We start from the raw sequence: 9,358 nt of genomic DNA on the forward strand, positions 1-9,358 counted from the left end.
ATTGATTCCGTCTCTTACTCTCCAAACTCATAGCCCTATCAACTTCTCCATTTTCTCAAATGTTTTAACAAAAAATCCCATCCTCACATATGATACCAAGGATCCTAATTCGTTCCTAGCCGTCCAACTAATGCATATGAACGGTTAAGATCAGTTCACATCCAGGTGAGAATAGCCATTGGTTGGACGGCTAGGGTTGAATGTAGCATGGGCCTTTCATTTGAAAGAATTGAATGTTTAACAGTGAAGCTAAAATGGAATGACAATAAGATCGTCCGTTTTTTTTGCTTAGTCAGAGAGAGAGAGAGAGAGAGACTGTGTATGTGAGGTTGTGTGTGTGTGTGACAGGCTCTGTGCTTGACTGTGTCTATGTGTGTGTGAGGCAGGACTGAGCTAGACCAGCCCGGCCAACCTAATAGGCCACGGGCGAATGGGTGGTCCGTCGGCCACACTTTTGGCAATGGGTCGGCCCAAACCGGGCTTGACCTGGCCCACCTGACGGGTGGAACTAAGTTGAACTATAGGCGTTCTAGACTTATTATGGAGCTTTGAAAACCATCAGGTGAGCTGAATCACCCACAGCCACTAAAAGTTTTTTTTTTTTTTTGAAAGAACAGAGCCACTTATAAAAGTTGATTCACAATGTTCATTTTATGATCGCTTATAGCAATGCGCAATTCCACTAGGAAACTGAAGATTCCTCCATTCATGTGCAGGCCATGCACCATAATTGAATGATCTAAAATGGTCAAAACTCAAAACCATCAGGTTGGCAAGTGGCCTGCAGCTCAAAGATGTAGGCTTTGTCCTGTCCGCGACACTTTTAACTCTCAAAGGAGCGGGCGAATTCAGTTACCAAAGAGGCTCAGCTTGCAAGATTTTTCAATTAATCTATAAGTAGTTCATGCATAGAAAGAAATCATTTTCTTGTCACTCCTATGTGTGCTCAAAGTAAGGTATTTAAGGTCATGGATTAATAAAGAACGCCCTACCAGATTAGCCTTTTCTTTTCTTTTGTTTCGTGGTCACTTTTCTCTGATAAGTCCGTACCAACACAAAAACTTTTCTGTGGGCGCTTTAGGGTTGCTCAATCTCTTGTTTCTAGGACTAATTTTGAATCTCTAATCCACCCCTTTTCTCATGGATTTTTTTTAATGGCTAAAGCAAACATGCACCCAGCAACATTTCAATGATAGAAAAGTGACATTTCTTAAAGTTATTACAGTACTAGTTAAGGGTTTTGAGAAACTCTCTTACAGTGCACAATGCCATCAACTAAGTAATTGCATGGTCACAACAGTCAGAATCAATGAAAGTAATAGAAAAGAAATCAGAATCACTGTAGCAAGCTTTTGGAAATTTCTCTGCGCATGTCTTTGTTCAATTAATATGATAGATACAGTTGTTACCAAATATCTGCAGCCTGTTAATACCATTAATGGTTTCATGCTTGTCCTTAATGATTAGCTAACTTTTTGTAGCGTTCGCTGTAGAGGTTGAACACAGATTCACATCCCTCGGCTTAACCTACTTGCTGTCAGATATTTTTATCTTTTGAAGAGACAAAAAAACTAAGAGAACACATCGATGGGGTTAGATTGTGTCAAAACAACTCACATCATGAGATTTCAACTATATAGATTGTGATTGTACGAAATATAAACCCATATATAAAATCCCAAAAAATGTCATAACAGATATATTATGATAAAATCGCATTATTTACATTTTAATGAAAATGACATGTTATCTTGAAAATATGGCAATATTTTGGCCATGTAAAATAGTGGCCCTAAATATCATTCTTTTTTTCCAATATATTCAAATTATCGTTGATATTTACCACAATGATCAAACTCGTCTTCGGATTTGATATTTATGATGACCACCACAATGAAAAATCTCATTATATGGGTGTCCAAAATATTTTTGGATTGGTTAATGGATCAAAGTGTGTTCAAGACACAAGACACCCGCAACAGAAGCTATAGTCAGGGCTAGGAGCAGTGATCAAATTAAGTTACTAAGAGCTTGACTTGAGGTTGATCCATCAAAAATCTCATTTGAGTCTTACTTATTAAGCTAACAATGCAAGCTCAGACAATAAGAGAGCGTTTGACGCCCAGGGCACCTCATCCAGGAAGAAAGTATCTGTACAACAAAAGACTGGCCCACCTAGGAGTGCAACTCTTTAATTTGTCCTACCAAATTGGGATACAAGAGTCTTACATTTGATGGGACCCATGGGTTCGCACGGGATGGGACAGAACAGTCCATGTGGACTATTGACGATCCACTAATCAAATGCCTTCCACAGTGGCGCAGGCCGCCTACCTTGACCCGACTGTTGGGCCTCTCCTCCCAAACCCTCTCTTTCTCTTTATATATATATATATATATATATATATATATATATATATATATATATATATATATATATATATATATATATATAGAGAGAGAGAGAGAGAGAGAGAGAGAGAATAATGTGTTGGTTCTGCCTAGTTAGGTTCCTTCAAAAATTGTAGTTTTTTTTCTCACATCTAACACCATAGATGTGATCTATAGGTTTTGTTTAGTGGGAACCAACTTTTTGGATCAATATAGGTTTTTCAGGTGATCCAAAATCAATGGCCACGTACGCCAGCAATTTTTCTAGGCTCATAAAAATATATATTTTTTGTTAAAAAACATGATTTAAGAATTGATTCTCATTAAATCAAGCATGTTAAACACATCTAACGATTCAGATCTATCATAAAACACTTCAAACTATGGGGCCTAATGGAGCAGAATGAGAAAAGAGAGCTTAATATGTTTAGTTCGTGTGTGTGTATATATATATATATATACCAAGTAACAAGAAAAAGATGTGGGACATTTGAAGGTGGCCTAACCCACCATGTTATTTTAAATTCATCAGTTGCCATGAATTATTTACCAACACGCACGGTTCTCTGTTCATGTGGGGGAAAAGTAAAGAAAGGAATCATTTGACAGGGAAATCAAGCACGTGCAGCTTTTGTAGTACACAAGTTAGAACCTTATTACAGGTCCAATGGCCCTTACATAAAAGCACTACCATGTGACTTCTGTTGGCGGAAGGGACCTAGTGGGTCTGGTCGGCACAAGTGTTTGATTTCTCTTTTTTTCTAATTTTGATTGCAGTTAACAACTTATAACTCTTCTTAAAAAAAAGAATATACATATATATAAAAGGGTAAGAGCACAAGTGAGAAGGACGATGCCGACACAAGGCGACAAAAGCTCACGTACGTATACAAAGCAATGGAAGCATCCCAAGATAAAAAAGAAAGTAGAAAAAAAATGAGTTTTGTTCTGTTTTCCAGCTACAAAGGAAAAGAAACTGATGCCTTTTGGCTTTGTTGGAATGACAGAAGTGATGAAAAATTGTTACAGGGAAAGGAAGTCAAGTTCCTCAAAAAAAAAAAAAATAATAATGATAATAAAGAGATTGTGGGTCCCACTCAAATTGAGCGTGGTCCCCGGCACAGCGCCATGCATGGGCCTCCCGTTTCCATCTTTTGAAAGACACAAGACGACACAAACACGTGAGGTCTTTTGGCCCCCACACTTTTTTACTGTACACACTACATCTTTACGAAGTTTCATCCCGGCAATCCGCACAGTTTTTCACCTTTCAGCCTTTGTCACACACACCCCATCATCTTTTAGACTTAATTTTACCCCCCCACTCATGGATCAGTGTGGTCCCATAAGGTTGGCTTCCCACACATGCCCTCCTCATCATTCTCCTCACCTTCCTTTATTCCATTTCTTGGCCTCTTGTTATTCCTCTCATTATTTATACACTATTCAAGATCTCTCTCTCTCTCTCTCTCTCTCTCTCTCTCTCTCTCTCTCTCTCAAACTGTTCTCCTAAATTTCTTTGGTTTCTTTGACCTCTTTTTATTCCCATTAATTATAATAGGGTGCACCATGCCTGTTAATCATTGTTGAAGGTAGTCAATGTGGTATAAGTCTCTCGGCATAGGAGCAAGCGTGCACTGTGGGCAACCTTCTGGGGAAGCAGGTCATGCTGAACATGAGCGTTTTTTTCGTGCCGACATCGTGGCCGTCTGTTCGCATTAATTTTGGATGAATGCCACATGGTTTTGTTGACTTTTTAGCTTTTTAAAATGCAAATCAGATGGGCACGATGACGGCACGAGCAAAAAATGCTCATGTTCAGCATGACCTGATCTCCTTCCAGCTTCTAGGGTTTGAGGACTATTAATATGTGCATGCCACCATGAATGAAGCCCACGGTTTTCAAGTGTTTGCCATGCAATGTTGTCTACCTACAAGCTTGATCTAACACAAGGAGACAACATGATTTAACTTGCTTTTGGAAGCAGCAGAGCTTGGGCCTCGCTAGTCTGTATGCACATTATGGGTAGCTAGGGGGGGTGGCATAATAGATTAGCAGAGTAGGCTTGCATATTATCTGCGCCTTAGATGTTGAGGACCTAGTTGCCAGACCACGAGGGCCCGGCTCATCTGATAGGAGCGACCACTAAACGTCACCAAGAAGAAGGGACATCATGAGTCCGAAATCCAGTGAAGTACATCCTTTGCTATGAGGCCAAAGCTAGGTGTGCTTTTTGGTGTGGGCAAGGAAGACCTATTGTAACGTCCCAAAATTTTAACTTGGAAAATCCTTATATCTTTAGAGTAATTTTTTTTTTAGATATTATGCAAGCGGAAAAATCATAAGAGAAAAACAATTAGAAAATTTTGAGTGAGTTACAGTACAAGCAACGAAAAGAAGCATTTCATTACCAGAGTTTCACAAAATGATACAAGAGAAACATACATCATTTCCCTTTACAAATTGTCTCCCAAAATAGGAGACTTCCCAAAACCAATTGCCCAAATCACTAGGTTCTAGAGTGTGGATTCAATTCTTCGCCGCACATCGATCGCCATCGCACCACTAGTAGTCGCCACCTGTATCCCCATAAAACGGGGTCAATACTCTTGCGAGTTGATGAGATAATATCCGCAACTATCTATTTGATGAAAAATATAAGCAATAATGACATGATATGCAAATATCAACCGTGACTAATCACAAGTAAATTTAACATGATGAAACAATTAGAAACATTTGCAAATAATTAACAAGAGCAACAATAAGCAAGAGACAGTAATCAGAAAGATACAACTTTAACAACGTGATCAAAGATAAGCAGTAAGGATATTATAACTATGAGTAGAGAAATATAACTGTAATCACAGAGTTATCACGAGGCAGTGAGTGACATCATCATGTGACAAGCATGCATCTAAATTCATAACTCAATGTACTTAAGCAGTTAAGCAATTACACAATTAGATAATTAAGCAATTGGGCAAGTAGCAATTTAAGCAATTAACGATGACAGAAACCATCACTCATAAGTCAATTGTTAACGCGTTAGTTTAATTATATTGTCTTGATTACCCTTTCGAGTATGCGAAGAAACCTCACATTCTACGAGAAATATCACTAGTATCTGTTATTTCAATATATGTGAATATGCAAACAAATGGTTTATCTTAATTATGCATATCTAGCGACATTCTCTTCTTCCAAGGTACTTAAGCCCATTTGGCCATGTGTTCCCCGTAGGACAACACGAACAACATGACGAGGTCACACTCGTACATTCACGTGCTCTAGCACAACCAAGCTAAGATGAGCACTTTGTTGGTGAAGGCGACATCAATCAATCATAATTCAGGGATGTATGACATTCTCAAACAAGTGAGCTCGACTCACGAGGTGGGACCATCTACCACACGTAACACACCATGGAGTTTCAACATTCTATATTTTCTAAAAGACAATTTTACCCCTACAATATACCCTAAGTCTCCTTTACATTTTTGGGATGAATCAAGTGTCAAGTGTGCATCATGTGTCAAATATGAACGCACACAAATCTACTTAAGCATTCATTGCATGCTAAGAAACCTCGTTAATTATAAGACACTTGATTTATAAATATGCTCAATTCAACATATTTTAGTTGATGATAAATATGCTTCATTAAGCCATTTAACTTCAGTGACATGATGTGCCATGGTGCATGTGAACATGTCATAACTAACAAGTATGTCGCCTAAACTACAACACTTGAGCTATCATAACATGCACATCGTATGCAATTCATCATCGTGTCAAGATGTGAGAATTGCGTGTGTTATATCATAATTCATCGAGCATGTCATAACACATTTCTAAGTTGGAATGATGCAACTTCATCAAGCATTCAATCGTTTAGTTTCATAATTCAAAATACATGTGTTACATCATTGTAAACAAGTCATATTGTTTTGCACATTATTAGACAATTCACATCATGGTCGATGTCATTATCATTCGTCACACATCATAAAATATCAATCCTTACGCTCATAATTTGTTTCAAACAATAATTTACATGTTATAGGATATCCAACATTCGTTTTGATAAAGCGAGCCTCAATCGTACAATTCATTCTAGTGACGAATTGTGTGATAGCGCACTTCGTCTCAATGACATGTTTGTCCAAGCACTATAGGTAATTTTCTTTCGGCGGTTTTCAAGCACGCGATATACCTAGCCTGTTTTATACAAACTGCCATATGTATTGAACCCACAAGGGAAGATCAATATTGCAGTGGGAGAAGCACTGCCAAAGAGTACAGAGTTTCGCAAACCTTTGCAACAAACCAAGGGCTGCCACAAAGCCCACTACTGCAGGAAAAATTTATAGCGAAAAGGGTGTTTCCTCGTAGCGCCGCCATTGCGGGAGGTTGCAGCCAACAATGTGTTGCCATAAACCTTCAAACATGCTGTCAATCGCAGCGTTCTATTTGCTGCAGCAGTGCCAAAAATCGTTGGTTTGATGTCACGAGCAAGGTGTTGCTCCAAGATTGGTTATCGCTAGAAAATTGCAGCGACTAAGTGTGCTACCCTAGACTTTGTTTCTGCTGAAGAATGGCAGCGAATGTGGTGCTGCCGTACAGGGACTTCCTGCGAACGATTGGCAGCAAGCTAGGTGTCACCCAATATGCGTACTTTTTGTAGTAACTGTGATGCACACAGTGTTGCAGACAAGTGCTAGGTGCCAAAAAATAACGACAGCAGTTGGATGCCGTCCAGATTTATTTACTGCAGCCATAGCCGCAACCTAAATACTGCCCAAAAAGTATACCCAGGCACTCCCTTGCGGCAACCCGAGTGCGGCAATGCATATCTAACTAAGTGTAAAAAGTGCAGCCAACGTTGCACTGCCCATCGGTGTCAAGGCTATAGGAAAACTTGCAGCCTGCAGGGAGCTGCTCACTTGAGCAACAACTTTGCAGTAGCATAGTGTTGCCACACTATGCATAACCACAGAAAACTGCAGTTGCATAGCGCTGCCAAAAGGATCAAAACAACGAAGAAACTGCAGTGCGAAAGGCATTAACACAAGGTACCGCATCTGCGGGGATGAAACGGGTCTGGGACCTCTGGGGTTGCAAACTCTGCAACTGGTCCAAGCAGGCCTAGGTGGCTGCCACAACGGGGCACCCCCCCCCCCCCTAGCCAGCACTCAGGACGGCTAGAGCTTGGTTGCCAACGCAACAATACTCGAAAGGGGAATGCAGAAATCAATATTTCATTGGTCCTGCACAGCCTGTAGGCCCGCACACGGGCTGGTTGCAACGACATGTCACTACAAGAAAAATGTAGATAAGTGATGGACATTTGCGACAGATTAGCGAGAGAAAACTATATGTCACTAACATTCAAAATATTTATAAAATTAGTGATGAAAATATCTCCCTCATAATTTCGTCGTTAATGAGCGACGAATTAGCGACAAAATTTTTTCATCGCCAAACACTACAAGAAAAAATGGTAATTAGCGAGGAAATTATTCTGTAGCTAATCTGTCGCTAATTAACGACGAATTAGCGATGGAAAAATTCCCTTGCTAATTTTCGATTTAAACTGTCTCATCTGAGGCACAAAATTTTCCCTCTCTCCTCGTTCGAAATTTTTTTATTTAAACTGTCTCCCACCACTCCCCCTGCGAGGTCCTCCGCTCCTTCAAGGAGCTCCACCGGCTCTGCATCGAGCTCCCCGACGACAAGCTCGGCATCGACGGCGTCGACGACGGTGCCCTCCTCAAGTGGAAGGCCGAGTTTGGGAGCTCACTCGAGAGTTGCGCCATCCTCGTCACCCCCTCCTTTCGCCGGTGGCCCGCTGCTGGCTACGATCTTCCCATCGATCCCGCCATTGAAGCCGAGAGGGACCCCAATTGCGGCCGTGAGGACCAAGGAGGCATCCCGAAGTCATTTTACATGAACGACGGACTGAAGCTACGCGTCGTCTGGACAATCACCTCGCTAATCGCCACCTCTGTCGGAGAGAGCGCCAGAGAGCATGTCGGTTCTATGCAAAAGACCCCGCAGTGGCAGGCCACACCGCTCGGGTGCAATGTTTGTGTGGTGCTCTACAAGTCCGGCCTATTGCTGCCGGAATACCGCCCGGCAGGGAGAATTTTTTTTTTTTTTTTTAAATTTAGCCATGGATATTATCCGTTGCTAATTTAAAATAGCGATGGATAATATCCGTCGCTAATTTAAATAACAACGTACGTGTGATGGATCATGTCTATCGCTAATCTATTGCAAATTAGCGACAGATAAGTTCTATCACTAATTAGCGACTAGGATTATGCGACGGACGCTATCCATCGTTAATCCGTCGCCAATTCATCGCTAAACTGTTTAGCAACGGATTAGAGACGGATTAGCGATGGATAGTGTTTGTCGCTAATCCACATTTTTCCTGTAGTGTGTAGCAGAGGCTAATGGGTGCAAACAACAGCTGATCCCCCGCCGTTCCAATAAGCAGGGTGCGTCGAGGGTCCAAAGCAAAAGGGAGGCTTGCTAGGGAGTCCAACGGGTGACTGGTCTAGTCAGAGTACAGGTCCAGACCTGCCACACAAGAGCACAACATGCAACTAGGGTTGGGCTTGGTTTGGTATAGGTCCAGCTTGTAGCCTATCGGCTAAACACCCACACCCAAAAGGAGGAGGCGTGCAGGTTGCGGCAGTCACCATGAAGGTAAGGACCACTCAACAACTTGGAGGGTCCGGGTTGCACCTGGTTTGGAAAGAATGCACCTAGACTGTCACGCCCTCAGGCTTACCACCTAAAACATGGAAGGTTCAGCTCGGTCCAGCCTTAGACAGCATTGCAGCCATACGGCCTAAGTCGTCCCAAAAAAATTATTCGGGTGAAGGTTGCAGGGCGTCCCTAAGTGGCAGACGTCATGGCTGCCTTTTCCACATTGGGCAAACCTCCGGGATGCTG

Source organism: Nuphar pumila, chromosome 10, assembly GCF_984573655.1.
Source record: "Nuphar pumila chromosome 10, dmNupPumi1.hap1.1, whole genome shotgun sequence".
NCBI lineage: Eukaryota > Viridiplantae > Streptophyta > Magnoliopsida > Nymphaeales > Nymphaeaceae > Nuphar > Nuphar pumila.